This window comes from Chiloscyllium punctatum, chromosome 30 (genome assembly GCF_047496795.1).
Source record: "Chiloscyllium punctatum isolate Juve2018m chromosome 30, sChiPun1.3, whole genome shotgun sequence".
NCBI classification, from domain to species: domain Eukaryota; kingdom Metazoa; phylum Chordata; class Chondrichthyes; order Orectolobiformes; family Hemiscylliidae; genus Chiloscyllium; species Chiloscyllium punctatum.
In genome coordinates, this window is record NC_092768.1 from 68,750,986 (window position 1) to 68,759,780 (window position 8,795).

Sequence of the window (8,795 nt, forward strand, 5' to 3'; positions counted from 1 at the left end):
ATAATGACATTGAGCACTATGCACTCTCCTCCAGTCTGGAAAACAATTCCTCACAGGCAATTTAATAGACAATAGACAGCAGGTGCAGGAGTAGGCCATTCTGCCCTTCGAGCCAGCACCACCATTCATTATGATCATGGCTGAACATCCTCAATCTGTATCCTGTTCCTGCCTTATCCCCATAACCCTTGATTCCACTATCCTTAAGAGCTCTCTCCAACTCTTTATTGAAAGAAAACCTCCTGCTGTCTCGGGTTCTTCATTCCGTTGACTTCAAATCTTCACAGAATTCAACAGACCTTGTTACATATTCATTTCCTCATATTTGTTCAGATCACTGTGTGCATAGCGTGACAGTGGGAGTGCACTTGCCCCACAACCCAGGGGCCAGACCATCGTCTTTGAACCGTACTGTGTTATTTATCATTTCACCAACACCAGCGAGAAATATCTGCTGCTCTGCCTAATTTACGCAATTAAATTGTTCATAAGGTCATAGCTTTCCCCGCCGCTATGACGAGGTGGCCGAGAGGTTAAGGCGATGGACTGCTAATCCATTGTGCTCTGCACGCGTGGGTTCGAATCCCACTCTCGTCGCTGTCATCAACGTCTTTCAGTTGTCTTGCTTTCAGTTGATCACAGCTGTCCAACTGAAACTCCGTTGTTGAGTTTATATGCATTGACACTATGACAAAATCTCAAAGAATAGTTTGAGCCTGTTAACTAAACTGCATTGTAATGTTGGTTGCATTGGGATAATGAATAAAAACTCGATTTTCTTTTTCAAGTCAAGTTGCTGTGAACGTTTTTTTTCGTATGAAAGACATCCAGGAAAATCAAATACCACGAGCTGCGAAGTGCATGTTTATGCAAAGGGAATCTTCATGAATGTTTTGTCAGATGAAATCTGGAGGAGGTTGAGTAGAAGTAATTCATCCTGGTGAGAAGAGCACAGTGAGACAGCACAAAATAATGGAGATATTTCAAAGGGGCAGGGCGTGGGTGTAGGGGCACTGAGAACTGGCTGTAAATGCGCAGTGGAGAATTGCCGATGTGGTTCCGTGCATGGGCACAGAGAGACTTGCACATTGGTCTCGCCCTCGCCCCTTACTCTCGCCGTTGATGAATGCTGGACATAAGGCACAGATAAACACAAGATGTGGGAAGCAAACTCCCTCTCGTTGTGCACACACTGGATGCATCACATTGAACTATGAACAACTGGAGAAATCAGCATGTTACCTTTCGGGAGTGAAACTAAACTGTGGATCAATAACCGCAGATTCATGCAACATAACCATAAAAATGATTTAAAATGTAGGGTGTAGGTTTGATCGCTGGTGTACGTTTGATATCCAGACGTTTCATTACTTGGCAAGGTAACATCATCAGCAGTAGTGACCTCCAAGTGAAGTGAAGCTGTTGTCCCCTGCTTTCTATTTTTATCTTTCTCCTCGGTGGGGTTCCTGGGGTTTGTGGTGATGTCATTTCCTGTTCATTTTCTGAGGGCTTGATAGATGGCATCTAGATCTATGTGTTTGTTTATGGCATTGTGGTTGGAGTGTTAGGCCTCTAGGAATTCTCTGGCGTGTCTTTGCTTAGCCTGTCCCAGGATAGATGTGTTGTCCCAGTCGAAATGGTGGTATTTTTAGTCCATGTGTAGGGCTACGAGAGAGAGAAGGTCGTGTCTTTTTATGGCTAGCTGGTGTTCGTATATCCTGGTGGCTAACTTTCTTCCTGTTGTCTTACGTCGTGTTTGTGGCAGTCCGTGCATGGAATTTTGTGTATGACATTGGTTTTACCCATGGGTTGTACTGGGTCATTTAGGTTTGTTAGTTTTTGTTTGAGAGTGTTGGTGGGTTTGTGTGCTACTGGGATTCCGAGGGGTCTTAGTAGTCTGGCTGTCATTTCTGAAACTTCTTTGATGTATGGTAAGGTGGTTAGGGTTTCTGACTGTGTTTGGTCTGCTTGTCGTGGTTTGTTCTTGAGGAATCTGCGGACTGTATTTTTTGAGTATCTGTTCTTCTCGATTACGTTGTATAGGTGGTTCTCCTCTGTTTTCCGAAATTCGTCTGTGCTGCAGTGTGTGGTGGCTCGTTGGAATAGTGTTCTGATATAGCTTTGTTTGTGTGTGTTGGGATGGTTGCTGGTGTAGTTAAGTATTTGGTCAGTGTTTGTCGGTTTTCTGTATACGCAGGTATGTAGTTCTCCGTTGTCCTTTCTTTCTACTGTGACGTTCAGGAATGCGAGTTTGTTGTCGGTTTCTTCCTCCTTGGTGAACCTTATGCCTGTGAGGGTGTTGTTGATGATGTTAAATGTCTTTACTATCTTGTTTCGTTTTGTGATGACAAAGGTGTTATCCACGTAGCGGACCCACATTTTTGGTTTGATTGTTGGTAGGGCTGTTTGTTCGATTCTATGCGTTACCGCTTCTGCTATGAGGCCTGATAGTGGAGATACCATGGGTGTACCGTTGGTTTGTTTGTAGACGATGTTGTTGAACGTGAAGTGGGTGGTGAGGCACAAGTCCACTCGCTTCATGATGTTTTCCTTGGTAATGTGATTGATGGTTGTTGGTGTGTGTGTGATGGTCTCTTCTAAAAGTGTGGTTAGTGTTTTCTTTTCAAGGTCGATGTTGGTGAAGGTGAACAGTGCTGTTATGTCGAATGAGATCATTGCTTCCTCTTCCTCCACCTTGGTGTTTTTAGGAATTCCTGGGTGGAGTGGATGGAGTGCTGTGACTCTTCTATGAGGTATTTCAGACTTGCGTGTAGTTTTTTGGCCAGTCTGTAAGTTGGTGTTCCGGGTAATGAGACTATGGGTCTGAGCGGGGCTCCTGGTTTATGGATTTTTGGTAGTCCGGTTCAACTTATGCAACACATTGATCCTGGGACAGTCTAAGCAAAGACATGCCAGAGAATTCCGAAAGGCATGGCACTCCAACCACAATGCCATAAACAAACACATAGATCTAAATGCCATCTATCAACCCCGCAGAAACGAACAGGAAATGACATCACCACAAACCCAAGGAACCCCATCCAGGAGAAAGATATAAATAGAAAGCAAGAGACAACAGCTTCACTTGGAGCTCGCCACTGATGATTTTACCTAGCCAGGTAATGAAACGTCTGGATATCAAACCGACAGCTCAGCGAGCACACCGACACCATAAACCTAAACCTGAGCTACAAACCTTCACAAACCTTGCGATTTAAAGTGTCTTTATACGCATATCATTCATAGACTTTTCGTTATAAGACCGGTCTGGTTGAAAGAAGAAGACACCATATTTCAAGATGGATGACAACGTTACCAATTTTGTTTAGAAACTGAGATCTATTTGATCATTTTACACAGTGAACAAGTTCATTTTAAATAATGCAAACCACATTCTCTCATCTGGAATAAAAGTGTGATTTCAATATAAACATTGTCCTTGCTAAGTCGCAGTTACTCAACATGAAAAATAGGATGTAATTTTTATTGAGCAGACATCAATCAGCACCATTACCTTACTTCGGATTGACTGCAGTATGCACATGCCAAATAAGGTTTAAGAAAGAATGACTTTTGGAAATAATGATTCGGTGGTGACTAAAAATAATATTAGGTTCTCATGATGCGGGTATTCCACCAATGGCTCCAGTGGTAGAAATGTTCAGTGGGCAGTATTTCTATGATGGTATAGATATATGTGAGGTGCCAGGGATGGGAGCTCCCACTTTATCTGGAGCAGCGTCTTTTGACGAGGACCAGGGAGCATTGTGACATCAGGCTGGGAGTTCCAACCACACATGGAGCAGCTTCTATTGACATGGAGCAGTAGGGAGCATTGGGACATCCGAATGCAAGATCTAACCTCATTTGGAGCAGCTTCAGTTGGCATGGAGCAGGAAGCTTTGCAAGATCCATCTGGGAGCTCCACTCTCACCTGGATCCGCTTTTAATGACATGTAACAGCAGGGAGCATTGGGACATCAGAGTGATAGATCCAACCTCAACTGAACTGCTTCTATTGACAGGGAGGAGGGAACATTGGGACATCAGACTGGGAGCTCCAACCTCACAAGGACCAGCGTGTAATGACATGTAGCCGCTGGGAGCATTGGGACATCAGAGTGGTAGGTCTAACCTGAACTACACCACTTCTACTGACATGGAGCAGGGAGCATTGGGACATCAGACTGGGAGCTCCAACTTCAAGTCGAGCCGCTTCTATTGACATGGAGCAGCAAGGAGCATTGGAACGTCAGGTTGGGAGCTCCAACATCACCTGGAACAGCTTGTATTTACATGGAAGAGGAGGGAGGATTGGGACATTAGGCTTCGGGAAAAGATATTCAATTGTTTTAATCGAAAGTAAAATATGTTTCAACACCTCAGATGTTAATTGATTTATGAGGAATCTTTCCCGGAAAAATAATTAATTATTTAGATTGTAAAGACAACTCCTGCAAATATTCAACTCAGGAAAACGCATTGGTACAGAGAGAAAAAGGAGTGATGTTTCATGTCTTTGTCTTTTCTTTTCTGGAAGACTCTGGACTGGATTACATCACCGGAAGGACGTTTTCACTCATTTCCTGCAAGTACGGACAGGTCATTAACGTAATCTTAAACTGAAAATTAATGGGAATATGCGATGTTATGATTAGGCTGGAGTTTACCTCAAATTATGGTGAAAACGTAGCAAAGTCAGTTGCAATTCCCTTGATCAGCAGGGACGAAATCAATGATGGTGATTATCTTGGTTCTTTGTTCACCTTGTGACTGTTACTGCTGTTGCTCATGTCCTTGTTAACACCACAGCTCTGCAGGGTGTAAAATCTCAGCTGTGCATTCGGCCAGTGGTACAACCATTCGTATAGCTGGCTACGGATCAGGCGGTTGCAAGTTCAACTTTTACTTTGCGCAAGCGCATTGTGGAGATTCATCACACATCCGACCTAATCATTTTTGTTATGCTGAGGTGGGTAATATTTGAAATTTTCATCTCCACGAACGAAAATTTTTTCACTGTCTTCGACCAGTTAAACATTACCAAAAGCTATCAGAGTAAAAATCACACAGCACCAGATTGCATCGAACAGGCATATTTGGAAGCACCAATGTTCCATGCACTGCTTCTTCAACAGGTGTTTGACAACTGTTGGAATCTAAAATGGCTTTGTGTGATTATTAAATGTATCCATCCCAGTCCAACCCCAACAACTCCATGTCATGGATACCGTCGACACCACGAACGGTCGGTTAAAGTCCAGATGATCTTCCAAAAGATCGCGTATATTGACACAAACACCAAGTTTCTGCAGAAAAACACCCACCTGATGAAGGAGCGGCTCTCCGAAAGCTAGTGCTTCCAAATAAACCTGCTGGACTCTGCCCTGATATTGTGAAATTTTTAACTTTGTCTACCCAACTGAAACACTGGCACTTCCATATCATAGACACCGTCAGTCATGTCCCACGTTGTCAGAGAAGGCAATCCTGGAATAGCCCAATACATTGCTCATGGGTACGTTTCGTTTTCAGAAACCAACGCACTCAATCGCTGCAGCTCCTGTGTATGAAAAGACAGAAAAGAAATAGCTGAGACTCAGTTTTGACAATATTTTGAAACTCTTTGGGAAGTGGAATCAGAGGAGAATGAAGGATTAAATGTCTGACTGTGCAGAGAGAGGGAAGGCACTTTTCCCTTATTTGAAGAGCTCGGGTATTGACTGATCTAACAAGAAGTCCTGATTTTCTGAACAGTTTTGAAACCCAGGCCACTCAGTTAATGCGCTGAATACGAACTACTAGACCACCAGGGATGAGGGCAGAAGCAGTTGCACCGTTTCATCATAACACAGTTTTTGGAATTATGTCACTGCAGATATGTTTACCCTCAAAAATGATTGAATTATGGAGTGTTTACAGCACAGAACTGGGTCCCTTCATCTCGTTTCCCAGCACTTGGTCTGTAACCTTGTAAGCCCTGACGTTTCACCCGAATCCTAATTTCTCTGGAAAGTTTTAATGTCGTAAAACACAATAAATGGGATTAAAGTTTGAGATGGGAGCTGAACCCCATTATTACCCATAGACTGAAGCACGCAGACACATTTCCCCAAGTGTGACACAGGCCTCGGGAGAAAACAAGCAGAAAGTAAGATTTCACCACTTGTCTGATATTGTCCCATTTCAGAGTTCAACACCAATGTCTGGTTACAGCAAAGAAAGGAAGCATTCAGCCTCTCCCGTCCCAGTGTTCCTTGCCCATTGTTTGCCCATAACTCTGTAGTTTATACTGCCTCACCTCGTTCTTTCTGCCAAACTTGATCACTGCTCACGCCCGCTATTTCCTGTCCTGACGAACGGTTTGCCTCAAGTTCTTGGAATGAAAAACAGGAATGGCCTATTTCAAGCACTTTTCTAGTTCACAAGGCCAATGTTATCACCACTGAACAAGCACAGTGCCAGCTCAGAGAGAAGGTTTCATCCTTTAGAAACTGAAATGCAAAGATGATTCGATAGCCTCAGTGTTGTAAACCAACCAACAAGACCGGAATAGGGCCGAGGGGATCACGCACAGAAGGATGGGAGTATAGAATGGCGAATTCCATGGTGTCCAGGGTGATGTTAACAGAAATCATCCCTGGTAGTATAGTGATGAGGATTCAGTGATTTCACTGTCATGGCTTGTTAAAGGTTAACGTTTACAGTAATCAATATGAAATACTGCCTGATATTTCGAAGCAGAATGATGTGCAGCAGACAGAAACGTTTCCCTGCATGACCTAATAAGAGAGCTCAGAAGAGCCAGGAGGAGACATGAGAGCCAGGAGGAAACATTAGATGTTGTTGGCGGATAGGGTCAGGGTTAACCCTCAGGCTTTCCATAGGTATGTCAGGAATAAAAGAATGACGAGAGTTAAAGTAGGGCCAATCAATAATAATAGTGGGAAGTTGTGTGTGGAATCAGAGGAGACATGGGATACAATAAATAAATATTTTTCGACAGTGTTCATTATATAAAATGAAAATGTTGGCGAGGAAAATACCGAGATACTTACATCTCGACTCGAAGAGATTGAGATTCATAAGGAAGAGGTATTAAAAATACTGTAGAGTGTGAAAATAGACAAGTACTCTGGGCCAGATGGGATCTATCCTAGAATCCTCTGGGAAGCAAATGAAGAGTTAGCCGAGCCTGTGCCATTGATCTAGAAATCATCATATTCTACAGGAATAGTGCCTGAGGACTGGAGGATTGCAAATGTGGTTCCCTTGTTAAAGAAGGGTAGTAGAGACAACCCTGGTAATTACAGACCAGTGAGTCTCACTTCAGTCGTTGGTAAAGCATTGGAAAAGATTATAAGAGATAGGATTTATAATCATCTAGAAAAGAATAATCTGGTCAGGGACAGTCAGCACGGTTTTGTAAAGAGTAGGTCGTGCCTAACGAATCTTATGAGTTTTTTTACAAAGTGACCAAACAGGTGGATGAGAGTAAGCAGGTTGATGTTCTGTATATGGATTTCAGCAAGGTGTTCGATAAGGTTCCCGCAGTAGGCTATTATACAAAATGCGGAGGAATGGGATTGTGGGAGACATAGCAGTTTGAATCAGTAATTGGCTCTCTCAAAGAAAACAGAGTGTTGTAGTTGATGCAACATGTTCATCTTGGTGTCCAGTTACTAGCGGCGTTCCGCAAGGTTCGATGTTGGGTCCACTGCTATTCGTCATTTTTATAAATAACCTGGCTTACAAGAGTGTGTTAGTAAATTTGCGGACAACACTATGGTCGGTGGAGTTGTGGATAGTGACGAAGGATGTAGTAGATTGCAGAGAGACATAGATAGGATGCAGAGCTGGGCTGAGAGGTGGCAAATTGAGTTTAATGTGGACAAGTGTGCGGTGATACACTTTGGACGGAGTAATCGGAATGTAAAGTACTGGGCTAATGGTAAGATTCTTGGGAGTGCAGATGAGCAGATAGATCTCGGTGTCCATGTACACAGATCCCTGAAAGTTGCCACCCAGATTGACAGGGTTGTCAAGAAGGAAAACCGTGTTTTGGCCTTTATTAATAGAGGGATTGAGTTCTGGAATCAGAAGGTTATGCTGCAGCTGTACAAAGATCTGGTACGGCCACATTTGAAGTATTATCAACAGCTCTGGTCACCGCATTATAAGAAGAATGTTGACGCTTTGGAAAGGGTGCAGAGGGGATTTTCTAGCATGTTGCCTGGTATGGAACGAATGTATTACGAGGAAAGACTGAGGGCCTTGAGGCTGTCCTCGTTGGAGAGAAGACTGAGAGGTGACTTAATAGAGACATACAAGATAATTAGAGGTTTAGATGGGGTGGATAGGGAGAGTCTTTTTCCAAGTATGGTGATGGCAAACACGAGGGTCACAACTTTAAAGTGAGGGGAGAAAGGTATAAGACAGGTGTCAGGGGTAGTTTCTTTACTCAGAGAGTAGTTAGGGCATGGAATGCTTTGCCTATAACAGTGGTAGATTCGCCAAGATTAAATGCATTTAAGTCGTCATTGGAGAGGCATATGGACGTACATGGAATAGTGTAGATGGGATGGGCTTTAGATTAGTATGACAGGGCGGCGCAACATCGAGGGCCGAAGGGTCTGTACTGCGCTGTAGTGTTCTATGTTCTATATGCTACAATTCCACATCAGCAATTTCATCGGCAATTGCCTGACGTTCAATCAGGTAAAAACAATGACTGCAGATGCTGAAAAACAAATACTGGATTAGTGGTGCTGGAAGAGCACAGCAGTTCAGGCAGC

The 8,795-nt window shown here is 43.4% G+C and overlaps 1 non-coding gene across 1 annotated transcript; it reads left to right on the top strand.

Moving 5' to 3' along the window:
• Positions 1 to 515: 515 nt before the first annotated feature.
• On the top strand, positions 516 to 597 carry trnas-gcu (transfer RNA serine (anticodon GCU)). Its single transcript has one exon. It is a non-coding gene; the product is annotated as a tRNA-Ser (tRNA).
• Positions 598 to 8,795: the final 8,198 nt, after the last annotated feature.